A 13,848-nucleotide genomic window follows, 5' to 3' on the forward strand; every position below is an offset into this window, starting at 1 on the left:
GAAAGAGGAAGCATTTTCTGTTCTTTTAGCTCTACACTTGGATTTGAAATCAAACAATTATTATGGGGTCAAAGTAGAGATTCTCAACTTTAATTCAATGGGTTTTTAAAAAAACATTTGTAAACATACTCCCACTATTTCAGGGCTTCAAAAGTATCATATAATGTCCAAATAAAGTACTAATGTTTCGTATTAGGTCAACAATCTGCCTGAAGTCTGCGACCCCACCAGGCACTATCCACTATCCACTATCCACTCATCTTTAGAAAATCATTGACATTTCCACATGGTATTGTGTCATAGACTAGCCTCCCTACAGCAATATTATCTTGACATTGGGATCCTTTGTCCAAACCATATTTCAGGGTGTATGTTTGGTTGCAGGGGCCCAGGCTGTGCTCTCTGACTGCTCCAACTGTAGTAGACCCTGCAGTGAGGAAGAGGTCAACATGCTGCAGTACCGTCAGCCAATCACACACAAGAACCAACAGATCGCCAAGACCTCCATTGCACCATGCACGCACGCACACACACACACACACACACACACACACACATACACACACACACACACGCACACACACACACACACACACACAAACACTGTCTCAACAGCCCCTTCCTTCACTCTCACTCTCTCTCTCTGTAGGTGGGTCAGGCTGCGTATTCAGCCTCTAAGGGGGGTATTGTTGGGATGACTCTACCCATCGCCCGAGACCTGGCACCCATGGACATCCGTGTGGTCACCATCGCACCCAGTCAGTAAACACACACACATACATACGCACTCTTTCACACACTTCACCCCCCCCCCCCTTCCTCTCCATATCAGACAACCTCTCTCTCCCTCTCCTTAGGTCTGTTCTCCACTCCTCTCCTGGCGGGTTAACCTGAGAAGGTGCGTTCATTCCTGGCCCGCCAAGTGCTCTTCCCCTCGCGCCTGGGAGACCCTGCAGAGTTTTCCCACCTGGTGACATCACTGGTTGAGAACCCCATGATCAATGGAGAGGTCAACAAACTGGATGGAGCTATCCGCATGCAGCCCTGAGAGAGAGTGAGTGTGTGTGTGTGTGTGTGTGTGTGTGTGTGTGTGTGTGTGTGTGTGTGTGTGTGTATGTGTGTGTGTGTCTGTGTGTGATCCAAGGTATACCACTGTGACAGCTCCGATGTGTGTGTGCATGTGAGGTGTGTGTTCATGTCTGGTACTCCAAGCTCTGCTGTACTGTACGCTCCATGCAGTTTTGTTTTGTTTTGTAAACTGATCCAGTAATAAACTTCTAATGAGTCTGAGTCTCTCCTCCTCTGTGTCTGTGTAAAGTGAGGTCAGTAGGAGCTAATAGGACAAATGAAACAAGAATGAGCCTTATGAGGCAAGTGTACCTTCATTTGTCCTATTAGAAGTGAATAGAACGCCTGGACACAGGAAATGCTAAATGCTAAAGCTCTCATAACATCACACCTGCACCAGTGTGTAGCTTTATGTACATGTCATCCACAACATTTGAGTGAAGGGAAAGGGACACATTTCTTTTGGAATGGAAAGGAGTCGAGGTACAGTATCTTGGTATACACACGTTTGCTCCAGTTTTGTACCCATTGACTGTGACCCTGTTTGTGTAAGAGGCTAGGGCTGACCCATTCTGATTCAAGATGTTTGTGTAAAAAAGGTATTTATTGCATATATTGTCCACTAAAAAGCAGATGATGGTACAAGTGTAAGGGACCAAGTGCTCCAACCTCAGTCTAGCCTGAAGATCATTCCATATCTGAGGAGCACAGCAGCTAAAAAGTTCTTCTCAATTCTGTAATCACTTGTAGCACATTAAATAGTAACAAGCTGCAAGTTTGATCGCCACTAAGTCGCCATAAAAGCAATGATGTGAGGTAAAATGGGAGTTTTAAAAGAACTGCTTCATATACAGATGAAATCCAATGATAAGCCCTTCTCAACGTCAAAGAATCCCAACCCACAGACTGATACAAAAAACAATGGTGGGTACAGAAAACATGCCTACAAATGAACTGCAGAGCAGAGTGATAAATCGGGTCTAGTGGTTTAAGAATTGAGGCTGTCGTGTGATTTTAAATTGTGTCACCATAATCACGGACAGGGAGGAGCGTTGCCAAGACAATCTTCCTCCTATTATCAAAGGTGAAGCAAGACATTTCTTTACAAAACAAGTACAAGTCTAACTCGCAAACTCTTGATCACTTTTTCAACATGTATTTTAAAAGTGTATCATCTATGTAAATGCACAGGTACTTATAATGGGGAACTTGTTCAGTTTGGGTTCTTTTCAGGGTACAAATATGTTGATCATTGTAATCAATATTATGGCATATAGAGAAAAACATAACAGACCTCATGCATACCTCTTCAAATTAAGGTTTACCCAGATTGTTTCTAATCTAACCCATGTGCATACATGTGCCATGTTTTTTCTTCCTCAACTTGTAAATGTAAAAAACACAAACACCACCACTTTGTCTTTTTGTGGTGTTAGGAATACAGACCTCACAGATAAAAATGTTTTGATAAAGGTCATAAACCGAAACGTCGACACAATAAATAAGCAGAGGTGACAATCGTGTGTGCAGGAGTATTCATTTTTTTACATACCTTTTCTTCCTAAACTCATCATCACTCAACATAGTTTACAGCTATGCAACTTGTAAAATACAGCATTTCAAACATGACACACAGTTTGCCTTTGAATATGACTTTAAGAAAGAGAATTGAAACGGCAAGTGTAGTTATAGTGGTAGTATGCAGGGTAGTTATTGTGGTAGTAAGTTCGGGATAGTTGTGGATTTCCAGAATTGTCTCTGTGTTGAAATATCTGAAAGAGAAAAATTGTCTTATCATTTGTATAGATAAAATCTAAATTATTTTGAGGTGATTTGAGAAGCCAAAAGGATCATGCTTAGAATGCACTGTAAGCAGATAATGGAGGGCATACCTGTATTTTGTTTCCCTTTATGGAAAGCCCTCTCCATGCTCTCTCTGGCAAACTCCAGGTTCGCCGCCATTACTCTTTTCTTTTCAGTCTTCTGCTTCTCTCTCTCCATTTCTGTCTTCATCCTCTTCACGACATCTTCTGTAATCTTTGTCATCAACTCTTTCACTTCCCTCTCCCTCCTTTCCACCATATTATTTATCATCCCATCCATCTCTTCTCTCATGCGTTTAACGTCATCTTCTTTCTCCTTCAGGATTTTCTCCATCTCTTTCTCGACTACTTCTACTCTCTTCATCGCCTCCAACTCCTTTCTCATCCATTCAAAATCCTTTTCTTTCTCCTTCTCACTCCTGTTTCTCTCTCTCTCCTCCTCTGCCCATTTCATCACCTCCATCCTCTCTTTCACTTGTTTCACCTCCATTTCTTTCTCCTCCAGGATTCTCTCCATCTCTTCTACTGTCTTCATACCCGCCTCCATCTCCTTTCTCATCCATTCAATATCGTTTTCTTTCTCCTTCTCAATCTTCTCCTTCTCCCTCTCCATCTCTGTCTTCATCCACTTCACGACATCTTCTGTAATCTTTCTCATCTCCTCTTCCACTTCACTCTCCCTCCTTTCCAACATATTCTTTATCACATCCATCTCTTCTCTCACGTGTTTAAAGTCACATTCTTTCTCCTCCAGGATTCTCTCCATCTCTCTCTCCATCTCTTCGACTTTCTTCATCGCCTCCAACTCCTTTCTCATCCATTCAAAATCCTTTTCTTTCTCCTTCTCACTCCTGTTTCTCTCTCTCTCCTCCTCTGCCCATTTCATCACCTCCATCCTCTCTTTCACTTGTTTCACCTCCCTTTCTTTCTCCTCCAGGATTCTCTCCATCTCTCTCTCCATCTCTTCTTCTCTCTTCATACCCGCCTCCATCTCCTTTCTCATCCATTCAATAACCTTTTCTTTCTCCTTTTCAATCTTCTCCCTCTCTCTCTCCATCTCTGTCTTCATCCTCATCTCCTCTTTCACTTCCCTCTCCCTCCTTTCCACCATATTCTTTATCATCACATCCATCTCTTCTCTCACACGTTTAACGTCGCATTCTTTCTCCTCCAGGATTTTCTCCTTCTCTCTCTCCACCTCCTCTACTCTCTTCATCACCTCCAACTCCTTTCTCATCCATTCAATATCCTTTTCTTTCTTCTTCTCATTCCTGTCTTTTTCTCTCTCCTCCTCTGCCCATTTCATCACCTCCATCCTCTCTTTCACTTGTTTCACCTCCATTTCTTTCTCCTCTAGGATTCTCTCCATCTCTCTGTCGACCTCTTCTACCCTTCTCTTCATCACCTCCATTGTTTCGGTCTCCTTCTCACTCATCTTTAATCTCTCTTCGCTCTTCTTTACCTCCTTCTCTCTCCTCTTCATCTCATTTCTTGTTTTTTCCATCTCCCTCTGGAAAGTCTCCTCCATCTCCTTTGTCACTTTCTCCACCTCCTCCACCTCTTTCGCCTTTATTTCCAACTGGACAATCCTCTCCTCCAAATCCTTTTTGTTATTTTCCTGCGTCTTTTGAATGCGACTGAGTATTGCATTGCATTCATTCACTTTCTCAGTGTCTCTATCCAACACTTTCCTCTTCCTCTCCATATTATCTTTAAGATGGTTGACTATCTTCCTCTTCCTCTCCACCATTTCTCTGTCCTTGTCCACCATTTCTCTGTCCTTGTCCACCCTCTCTCTCTCCTCCTTCAGCCTCTCCTTCTCTGCATCGGTGTGCTCCTTCACCTTATGCAGAAGGTTTTGGGCTCCCTCCACCTCTTCCGCTCTCTCCTCCATCTCCCTCCTCCAACCCTCCTTCTCTTCCTTTCTTTCTTTAGCCACTCTGGCCCTCTCTCTCGTGTGCCTGGCCCGTCTTGATGTCCTCTGTGGGAGTGGGGTGTAGGCTGCGAAAGCTGCCGGTCCTGCTGCCTCCATCATCAGGGCAGCCTGATCCTCTTTACACTCCTGTGGACATACAGTGAACACACTACAGGTGCAGTCTCGAGAATGTCTCTATGAATGTATTTGTCTTTTCTGAGTATAAAACCATTCAATTGTCTCCAGTGATCTTTACATATTGTCTATGTTTAGCCATCCTGAATGGGGTGAGTGGGTAGTTATCAAATACAGTAGCATAGGGCTTTGAAACTTCCTGATGGAGATGACAGACACAATGACAGGGAAACGTCAAGAAATATGATTGCGTTAGATAACAGGCTTCCCTCGCAAAGAGATTGCGGTACCTCACAATGTTCTCAAGAATAGGCTGTTGCGTTCCCAATTTCCCAAAAGGGGCTCTCTAGTTTTGCCTTTAAAAAAGGCCTACATCTACCTTTTATTCAACATATCCGACACAATTTATATTGCAAATCATGTAGGCCTGTACAGTAAGTAATTGTAGGCCCTTTGCAAAGTCAACTTACGACTTACTTAAGGAAAGGTCCTGTCGATTAAGACCTATTAGTGCCAACTATGTTTGGTTATATTTTAGATAGGGCCTACCTGAAAACATCAAATTAACCATTTTGATATTGTTCTGTCAATCATCTTTCTTCGATAGTCCATCCTCTATAGGTTATTTATAAAGCTGTCTCGTTTTAATGTTGATCTTTAAAATGGTTGATTTTGCAGACACATTTCTCTCTGTAACAACGATTGAGCTCGTCCCGTTTCACTTTTTAGGCTGTTACGCTGCTCTTTCACTGACAAACAGCTGTTTTTGGAATTAAGCGCTCATCGAAATTACCGCGATTTGACTTGATGTTGGGATCAAACTGTCTGCCGAGTCGGATGAATTACTTCCCAGCGATCTAACAACAAAGAGTAGCCAATTAAGGGTATTTCTTTGCAGTAGGTCTAGGTCCTGATTGTGGGGGAAATGTTGCTTTGAATTGTAGGCTACTTTGACTGGACGATAACAATCGAATACAAACAAGTGTACAGTAACATGTTGTCACCACGGATGATAGAGCTTGATTTGATTAAATTTGATTAATTTTCAGCCCTGCTTCTTACAGCTTTGCGTTTACTTGAAGGCAGTTCACGGACTTGAGGTAGGCTGAAAATATACAGGAGCTTGTAGGCCTAGTGCTTATTCGATTAAGGTAGGGGGGATCTGCGCGAAGCCCACACATCGTGTCGCTCACCGGCCCCGCAGCCCACAGATCGACCGGCCCACCAGCAGCAATGGCACAGCCCTTTACACAACATTTAGGCAGCACCCCCTCTCGAAAGATACATCCTACGTCCTTGGACATTTGGCCCAAGTATTGGGGCAATTTAATGTAAAGTATTCCCGTTTATTTAAACTAAAATAGAGCAAGGCAAACTTACCTGCGGCGGGTCCCACCAGTTTTTCTCCATTGTGTTGAAATGTAATTGAATCTATTTCCACTAATGAGCGTACCACATTACAAATGACAATCAGCAAAGGCTATTTGACAACTGGAGGTTCAAGTGACCAAAGTGATTTTTACATAAATTTACGTCATTGCTAGCAGCGTCATCAAGACAACAGCATTATGACGCAGGAGATATTTATTTGATTACAGATATGCTCATGTTGTTTCTTGGAAAATATACGTCGTTGGGATTAATCATCATCATATTATTATTAATTAATAGACAACACACAGACATAGATATAGGTATATAAATCAGTTGTAGGGGCTCGGGGTCGTTTCTGGACATGGCCCTCCATTGTAATTTACATTTACATTCATGGCATTTAGCAGACGCCTTTATCCAAACCGACTTACAACAATACATTTGTTTAAGTAATTGAATCATCTATCCAACAGTCATCATAAGACAAAGTAATCAATGCTCACACCAGGGGCCATAGGCATTTGGCTATTTCATTTTATTTGTATTAGCAGGAGAGAACTTGTACAAGGGGGGTAGCGGGGATGAAGAGGTCTCTGGGTGGGGTTGGGGTTAGGGTTAGTATAGGGGGGGGGGGATAAATGGAAAACATATTCGTGGTTCAGGTATTAACTGCCAACTGAACTTAGTTGGAACAATACAAATTACAATGTAAAACAATAACAATATAATATCAACATTTCAGTATTATATCAAAATAATGATTTAGAAATATGGTACAACCTGTGAGCTGCCTGGTTGCCTTGGCAACGGTAAACTACAGCGCTGTTCATCAGCGGTTCGGGCTCTGGCTCTAACCGTCTACCTTCTCTTAACCGTTAGGAGAAAACGAAGAAAAACAAAGAAAATGTAAACTACAAAACACTCTAACATTAAATCCTCCACATACATCTGTATCAGTGGAGTCAGGCAAACGTTACACCAGACTCCCTTCGACATGTTTTGTCAGGTGTCATTTGACAACAACCACTCATCGTAAACGGCAAACTAGTGCTAACTCGTCCTCGTTTAGGATACCAAGCTAGCGCAATTACCGCTAACAGACTACAAACTTCATATGCTACTATGCCTAACGGTACACTAAATAGAAAGCCTACATTAATGACAAACTGTATTAATGCTTATGCTTAAGAATAAATGGAAAACACACTAGTGAGTCGTCTGGTCCTCAGTCTTTACTGGTTCAGGTATTAACTGCCAACTGAAGAACGCAGCGCAAGCCACAGTTTATATACCCGCAGGTGATCTAGTGCCTTTTATACTCCAAATAGAAATGCGTGAAATTGAATGGGGGGAGTCTGTAAACATGCAAGATAAAGTGCATACATATAAAATAACACATTTGGGCGATTCTTCAACTACAGGCACTTTTGGCCTTGTGAACTTGAGGGGAAAAAAATGTTCAAATCTAAATTGTCACAGTCTAACAGGTTAATATAACTAGTCTAGTTTCATGATCCATAAGAGAACGCACTAACATTACAAGACAAATTGGTGTTTTTTTACATATTGTCCGACCCGCATTGAACAAATGTAATTTCCATCACATGTAAACATTTGATTATTATTTTAAAAAAGTATGATATACATAATTTCTCAACAGTGTAAGACCACTTTCACACATAGTTTTACCAGTTTATACCTATATTGCAATTACCATACATTTGTGGATTAGGTAAATTAATTGAGATGAGGACCAAACACAAAGCTTACATCAACCACAACCTGAAATATAATATTGGATTGGTTAGATACATTTCAGGAAATAACTACTTGTGTTATTACATTAAGTGGAACATTATCCCATAAACTATGCAGAAGTTTTTAATGAGTGATTAGAATTTTGTAACTATTTTTAAAAAAAGGTATGAGGTGGTGGAAATGACTGGGTCATTTCTGGGTCATTTCTGGGTCAACCCCTCTTTCTTTTTTCCTCAGGTATCTCTCCCTGTCTCTTTTCAGTCGCTCTTCATATTTGACAGGGTCCTCTTTTATTCTGTCCCTATAGGCCTGAGACCTTTCTGCAGTAGAGGTCCGTGGCATCTTAAAAATAGATGAAAATGCATTTCAACAAATATGCATTTGAATAAAACATTAACATTGTACATTTTAATAAATAAATTACACATATGTAGCCTCACAATCTATGAATTGCACCTTGTAAGCATAAATGTAATTTCCACCTCACCTTTGTCATTTCCACCCAAGAAGGTAATGTGTTGGAAATGACGGAGGTGGAAATGACAATCTTACAGTATTTTGTAAAAAAATCCAAGCTAGCATCACAGATTAGCTATGAATTGGTACCTAGCATTTCATGCATGCAAAATACATCTATGTACGTTAAAAAATCGATTTATTTACAAACTCAATTGATGTTACGTCATGTTTGGAAATGACATACAATAAAAATATTTTCATTTCAAGCAATATTTACCTTGAGTTTTCTTCAAAAGTTGGTGAAGAAATCCAAAATATCCTCCATATCAGACATGTGCTGTGATGTAACTGTTCATCTCCATAGAAACTACCCAAACCATCTTTCACACAAACCTTTTAAAGGGACATTACAGTGTTGTGGTGGAAATGATGGCAATACTGTGGGACAACTACATTTTGTATATAAAATCACATAAATAGTTGTTTGACCTTAAATACCCCAATTATGTTTTGATTATTTTACTGATACTTTATTCAGTCACATTTAAAAAAAAATAGATAAAACAAAACAGCAATATTTGCATCTATAACGATGTTGAAAAAGGTGAAAAAATCATCATAGACTACCGGTAAAAAGTTCCTAAAGTACTTTCATTGTAAAGATAACTATGAAAGTGTGAATATTCCCAATTCTTTTTTTTTTTTTTTTTATAAAATATGATCAAAGGACATGAAAGTGCCCGTAGTCTAAGAATCGCCCATTTACGTAAGTGGCCAATTACATATAAATATCCTATGTGCCACATAAACAGTGGAAAAAGCAGTGAAGCCCTTAGCAGACATAGGGGAAAATGTACAGTATATACAAACATGTACAGGAGCAGGACGTATTGTGTCTCTGTTAACACAGTTGTGTCATGTGTAATTGTGTTGAATGATCCATAATAAGTGCTGTCCAGTTTCCTCTATTTTATATATAACATGGTGAATAACTCTCCAGATATTTCTTTAAGGCCAATATCAGATATATCTGTCAAGCTCTAATTACAATGAGCTGTCCTACCATTTCTACCTCCATCAGCCTCCTGTTGCACAGTAATGAGTGATAAAGACACCTGATGACAAGGATGAGAAATGTAAAGATCACGGTTTCATCCAAGGCCAATCTACCTTTCATTCAAATTATGCTAAGATTATTATCATTGGTGATTTTAACCTACATGTGGACAATGAGACTGACTCGACAGCCATGGATTTGATTTGAATTCTACGGACTTTATTAAGCGAGTTACTGGGCTCACCCATAACCACTGCCACACCCTGGACCTAGTGATTACAAAGGGTCTTACTCCTGTTGCATCCTCTATTATTTATCTAGCCATGTCGCTGAGCAGATGAGATTCATGATGATGAATATGAATAGTACACCATCAACAGCTTCCTCCTGTGATAATGATTTATTAACCAGCTTCAACACCAAACTAAGGGCAACTATCGACTCTGTAGCACCAGTCAAACAGTTTGATTGATTTCCTGGTGAAATGCATTGCAGACATATGGATGTCACAGAACTCGTCATTCGAGCAAAAACCGAAAGAGAGAAACTGTCTGCATACTTAAAGACATTTCTACTTACAGTAACACTAAGCACCAGGCAAAAAACAGAGGTGTCACCATTGACTCAGATCTTAATTTTGAAACCCATATCAAGAATGTGACTAAAACATATTTGTATCACTTAAAGAAGAGTAAGTAAGTTTGTCGGAAATCTGCCATCGTGGAGAAATTCTGTCTGAAGTTGTCCAAACGACAACATCCTCCCTTATAATAATATAACCCCCCGAAATGAACTTGCAGTGTTGGACATTAGCTGTTGTGTTTCTGCATGCGCACACGATTGGAAGAGGCAGCCCCCAGAGACAGAAAGGTGAGTCCACTCCCCTATAACACCCCTGGCAGTAACAACATGTTTATATGCAAACCGAGTGTCCAGGTAGGACACTCCATTTTAAAAAGCGTGTTTTCCAAACCAAAACAGCGTTTGTAAATGAAATATTTATTTCAAGGGATCTCGTTCCCTGATCTCTACCGATTAAAGATAGTCATTACAACCTTTAGGAAGCTTTTAAAAAGGTTGAATATTACATGGACCTTTACAGAACACAGCTGTAAAGATGCAACCTTTCCTCTCCCAGGCTGACACTGAGAGACGAATGCATGCTTGTATTACTAGCAGCCTTGATTACTGTAACACTCTCCTGTCTGGTCGACCAAAGAAAGCTATTGGCAAATGATACAGAATGCAGCAGCACGAGTCAGATGGAGAGCACATATCATAAAAGTCTCTGCACTAATAACCTGTTCGTTTTATAATTTATTTTAAGATAATTGTATTAGTTTAGAAATCACTCTATGGTCACGCACACCACTGCATGTCAGACATGCTTTTAAGGTATATACCCTGTAGATCCCTCAGGTCCTCAGGTACTGGCCTTTTAACTATTCTGAAGATTCCAACAACACCTATCTACTTCCTGTTTCAAATGAATAATACTGGGCAGAAGTCTGCACAGGGATGCTACAGACACATTAGCACACTGCAAAATACTGTCACCTATCTAACCATCTGTTCCAAAGCAATAGTAATAGATACTGTAGGAGTCTGCAGTGCACAGGGGTTACACACTCATCAGTATGCTCTAAAATACTGTCACTATCATATTTCCTGTTCCACATGAATAGTACTATATAGGAGTCTGCAGAGGGGTTACCTTGTTGGGAAACACAGTGTCTATCTCCTCCTGCAGCTTGGTCATGATGTGAGGGCTGGTTGCCAGATTGTAGGCCAGGAAGGACAGAGAGCTACTGGTGGTCTCATAGAGTGTTTCCACAGTGTATGTCAGTCTAATCAATGAAATCGATAGCTTCATTTATTAAGCACAAAATGATTGAGACTGAAAGCTATATGGAGGAAGTTGTACTGACTGTGAGGAACAGTGGGCTGAAGATGTCAAACTTGAGCATTTTCTTGATGTTGGTCACAAAGGGGTCAGAGGGGTTGTGGAGGGAGTCGATGTCGACACTGAATGAAGTGCTGACGACCACATCCATACTGTATGGTCCAAAGAACCTGGAACACAACCACACAATCTTTGACCACCAGAACCACAACCACAAAATTAAAGGGGGAGTTCACTGAAATTACAAATTCACCTTATCTTCTCGGAGAGAAATACTCACTCTTTTAGTTCAATGGGCTCTTCGTTATTGGCCGTCTTCTTCAGATTGCTGACCAAATTACCAGAGTGCTGCTTCATGATCCCGAACATCTGAGTTGGGAAGGATACATGGAAAAATATGATGATTGATACATGGATTAATATGTGCAAAACATGGGTTAATATCATGTTTGAAACAGGAATTATTTTAATGTTTATATAGCCTGAGAATATACATTCATACAGGATACATTATGTATATAGTCAAGGAATAAGTGACTCCACTATTTATAACTATTATTCTAAACTCTGTCATCTGACCACTGAACTTATCTAAGATAAGATTAAATATACTTTGTTGTCCCGGATGGAAATTTGTCTTGGACAATTAAAGTTGCTGCTTCACACAACAACATACAACAATGAATACACACTATACACATAGTACAAATCACATAAACACACACACACACGTCAGAGTTGTTAGTCATTCATTTATTTGTGTTGTTGGAATGAATAAAAGAAGGAGAGGAGAGATGGGACTGTACCTCTTTGATCCGCCCACTGGTGAAGGAGGGAGACAGGACACTACGGATCCGTCTCCATGCATCATCCTCAGCGATAAACACGGCGTCATACAGAGGCCCGTTGAGATAAAAATTCTAGAAAAATAACAATGATTATATACTGCAAAATTAACCGAATATTAATAATGCTATAATAACAATGATATTATCTATTTAAGGAGCCCTTATGTTTTTTTCCCCATACAACAACTTCAATTTAGCGTATTTTCCTCCTGTTAGTGAAAAGGGAGTAGCATTCCTTGATGAGGATGGTTTTGATCATGGCTGTGTCCATGATACACAGGACGGGCTGACGGCCATCATAGATCCTACAGACCAGCAAAAACAAAGATAGTTAGATATACACTCACCCAACACTTTATGAGGAACACTATACTAATACTAGGTAGAGCCTCCCTTTGCTCTCAAAACAGCCTAAATTCTTCGTGACATTGATTCCTTTGAGATTCTGGTCAATGATGACATGATTGCATCACGCAATTCCTGCACATGTTTCAGGTGCACTTTCAAGATGTAAATCTCCCGTTTTGCCACATCCCAAAGGTGTTCTATTGGATTCAGATCCGGTGACAAGGAAGGCCACTGAAGAACACTGAACTCATTGTCATGTTCATGAAGCCAGTTTAAGACGACGTTTGCTTTGTGACATGGTGCATTATCATGCTGGAAGTAGCCATTAGAAGGTGGGTAAATTGTGGCCATGAAGGGATGCACATGGTCAGCAACAATATTTAAATAGGCTGTGGCATTCAAGCAAATATACCGTAGATAGAGACAGACAGACCCATCACAGATCCTGCACTCTTTGAAAAAGTGCTACCTAGAACCAAAAAGGGTTCTTCTTCCACTGTCCCTTTGAAGAAACCTTTTGGGTTCCATGTAGAACCCTTTCCACAGAAGGTTATACAGTACCGTGCGTAAGTAATGGGACAGTGAAGCATTTTTTCTTCTGTTTGGATTTGAAATAAAAACGTAGAGATTTTTATTTTTTATATAATGTACATATTGGTTTATCATTCAGAAATTCCAACACTTTTATGCATAATCCCCCTATTTCAGGCTACACAAAAGTGATAGGACAATTGGCTTGACAAGTGTGTTCGTCAGGTGTGTTCCGTCACATAATTTGTGCAGTCTGCTATTGGTGTCTTGTCAACATGAGGACCAAAGAGATGTTATTGAAAGTCAGGGAAGCCATTATGATGCTGAAATATCAGAAAAAAAATAAACATAGCCAAAACCTTAAACCTACCAAAATCAACAGTTTGGAACTTCATTTAACTTCATTAAAAGGAAAGAAAGCACTGGTGAGCTCAGAAATCGCAAATTACCTAGTAGGCCAAGGAAGACTTCCATTGGATAACCAAAGAATGCTCACCATAATTGAGAATCATTTATTTACATCTTGTCAGTCCAAGTACAAGTAAATGGCTCCAAACTCATTGGACAGCATTTCATCATACAGCAGGACAATGACCCAAAACATACTGCCATAGGAACTAGGGAATTGT

The 13,848-nt window shown here is 40.3% G+C and overlaps 2 pseudogenes across 2 annotated transcripts in view; both read right to left on the reverse strand.

The window, feature by feature from the left end:
- Positions 1 to 13,848, reverse strand: part of LOC310819883 (cytochrome P450 3A27-like) — a 181,615-nt pseudogene that overhangs the window by 144,809 nt on the left and 22,958 nt on the right. The window lies entirely within an intron of this gene.
- The window catches only part of LOC310819478 (cytochrome P450 3A27-like), a 35,587-nt pseudogene that overhangs the window by 10,000 nt on the left and 11,739 nt on the right, over positions 1 to 13,848 (reverse strand). The window lies entirely within an intron of this gene.

Source organism: Argentina silus, assembly GCF_951799395.1.
Source record: "Argentina silus genome assembly, chromosome: 19".
Classification (NCBI taxonomy): domain Eukaryota; kingdom Metazoa; phylum Chordata; class Actinopteri; order Argentiniformes; family Argentinidae; genus Argentina; species Argentina silus.